Source organism: Bos grunniens, chromosome 17, assembly GCF_055505025.1.
Source record: "Bos grunniens cultivar Pamir isolate PY7600 chromosome 17, Bosgru_T2T1.0, whole genome shotgun sequence".
Classification (NCBI taxonomy): domain Eukaryota; kingdom Metazoa; phylum Chordata; class Mammalia; order Artiodactyla; family Bovidae; genus Bos; species Bos grunniens.
The window spans coordinates 22,455,068-22,457,846 of record NC_141181.1 but is presented as its reverse complement, the minus strand read 5'-3'; the positions used below and the strand labels follow the sequence as shown (position 1 = coordinate 22,457,846).

Below are 2,779 nucleotides of genomic sequence, written 5' to 3'. Positions count from 1 at the left end.
CAGATAGTTGAAACTTGAATTTGTCTTAAATTCATTTGTCATTTAAGTATACCTGTAGATTGACTTTTTATGTTTCCCAAAATTCATAAGTTGAAAACTATCCCCATTGGGATGTTATTTGGAGATGGGTTCTTGGGAAGATGATTAGATCATGAGAGCAATGCCCTCATGAATGGGATCAGTGTCTCTATAAAAGAGCCTGCAGAGAGTTGTTTTGCTTTTTCTGCCACTAAAGACACAGCCAAAAGACAGACATTACCTGAAATTAGGCTCTCATTTGACACCAAACCTGCTAGTGTCTTGATCTTGGACTTGCCAGTCTTCACAACTTGAGTAATAAATTTCTGCTCTTTATAAGCCACTAAATCTATGGTATTTATTTAAAGCAGTCCTAATGGACTAAAACAGCTAACATTAAGATCTAAATGAAAACAGGCAGCTGAACTTTTCCTTTTGATGCCATCCTTATTTCATATGCTTTGCTTTTACCCCCAAATAAATTTCAAACTCAGCTGCAATGAGAAAATTATTCTTACCTGGTTGTTCATCAATGTTTATTGCAGCAAATATATCATTGACTATATTCCTTGAGTACAAATGACAAATCCTCAATGCCATTTTTTGCTGTATAATTAATAACCCCACCCTTCCTTCATTTTTCCATTCTGTCAGTGCTGGAGTCTGCACTGATATTTTGGTTCCACTACACCTCACTCATACTGTTCATATAGTGCCCAATATGCTACTGGAGAAGAGTGGAGAAATAGCTCTAAAAGGAACAAAGAGGCTGAGCCAAAGCAAAAAGAACACACAGTTGTGGATGTGACTAGTGACGGAAGTAAAAGCTGATGCAGTAAAGAACAATATTGCATAGAAACCTGGAATGTTAGGTCCAAGAATCAAGGTAAATTTGAAGTGGTCAAATAGGAAAATTTGAGGAATCAGTGAACTAAAATGGACCAGAATGGGCAAATTTAATTCAGATGACCATTACATCTACTACAGTGAGCAGGAAACCCTTAGAAGAAATGAAGTACCCCATCATAATCAACAAAAGAGTCCAAAATGCAGCATTTGGGTACAGTCTTGAAAATGACAGAATGATTTCTATTCATTTCTAAGGCAAACCATTCACTATCACAGTAATCCAAGTCTATGTACCAACCACTAGTGCCGAATAAGCTGAAGCTGAACGGTTCCATGAAGACCTACAAGACTTTCTAGACTAAGACCGAAGAAAGGTGTCCTTTTTATCATAGAAGACTATAATGCAAAAGTAAGAAGTCAAAAGATACCCGGAGTAACAGGCAAGTTTGGCGTTGGAGTACAAAACGAAGCAGGGCAAAGGCTAATAGAGTTTTGCCAAAAGAATGCACTGGTCATAGCAAACACTCTCTTCCAACAGCATGAGAAACAACTCTACACAAGGACATCATCAGATGGTCAATACCAAATCAGATTGATTATATTCTTTGCACTGAAGATGGAGAGGCTCTATACAGTCAGCAAAAACAAGACCAGGAGCTGCCCGTGGCTCAGATCATGGACTCCTTACTGCCGAATTCATACTTAAATTGAAGAAAGTAGGCAAAACCACTAGAACTAAATGGAAATGACAAATAGATTCAAGCAATTAGATCTGATAGGTGCCTGAAGAACTATGGATGGAGCTTTGTAACATTGTACAGGAGACCATAATCAAAACCATCTACCAGAAAAAGAAGTGCAAAAAGGAAAAATGGTTGTCTAATGAGGCCATACAAATAGCTGAGAAAAGAAGAAAAGGGAAAGACCAAGGAGAAAAGGAAAGATATACCCATCTGAATGCAGAGTTCCAACGAATAGCAAGGAGAGGTGCAATAGCCTAAGTGATCATTGCAAAGAAATAGAGGAAAACAATAGAATGGTAAAGACTAGAGATCTCTTCAAGAAAATTAGAGATGTCAAGGGAACATTTCATACAAGACGGTGCAATAAAAAAAGATGGGTGCAATAAAGGACAGAATGGTATGGACCTAACAGAAGCAGAAGATATTAAAAAGAGGTGGCAAAAATACACAGAAGAACCATACACAAAAAGATCCTAATGACTCAGATAACCAGGATGGTGTGATCACTCACCTAGAGCCAGACATCCTGAGTCTGAAGTCAAGCATCACTATGAACAAGCTAGTGGAGGTGATGGAATTCCAGCAGAGCTATTTCAAATCCTAAAAGATGATGCTGTGCTCGCTTCGGCAGCACATATACTAAAATTGGAACGATACAGAGAAGATTAGCATGGCCCCTGCGCAAGGATGATACGCAAATTCGTGAAGCGTTCCATATAAAAAAAGAAAATAAATAAATAAATAAAAGATGATGCTGTGAAAGTGCTGCACTCAACATGCCAGCAAATCTAGAAAACTCAGCAGCCACAGGACTGGAAAAGGTCAATTTTCACTTCAATCCTAAAGAAAGGCAATGCCAAAGAATGTTCAAACAACAATGGACGCATCTCACACGCTAGTAAAGTAATGCACAAAATTCTCCAAGCCAGGTTTCAACAGTACATAAATTTAGAACTTCCAAATGTTCAAGTTGAATTTAGAAAAGGCAGAGGAATCAGATATCAAATTGTCAACATCCACTGGATCATCAAAAAACAAGAGCGTTCCAGAAAAACATCTACTTCTGCTTTATTGACTATGCCAAAGCCTTTGACTGTGTGGATCAGAACAAACTGTAGAAAATTCTTCAAGAGATGGGAATACCAGAACATGTGACCTGCCTCTTGAGA

The 2,779-nt window shown here is 38.1% G+C and overlaps 1 non-coding gene across 1 annotated transcript; it reads left to right on the top strand.

Moving 5' to 3' along the window:
* The first annotated feature begins 2,225 nt into the window (after positions 1–2,225).
* Positions 2,226–2,332, top strand: LOC147355114 (U6 spliceosomal RNA). The gene has a single exon (XR_015144934.1). It is a non-coding gene; the product is annotated as a U6 spliceosomal RNA (small nuclear RNA).
* The last annotated feature ends 447 nt before the right edge of the window (positions 2,333–2,779 follow it).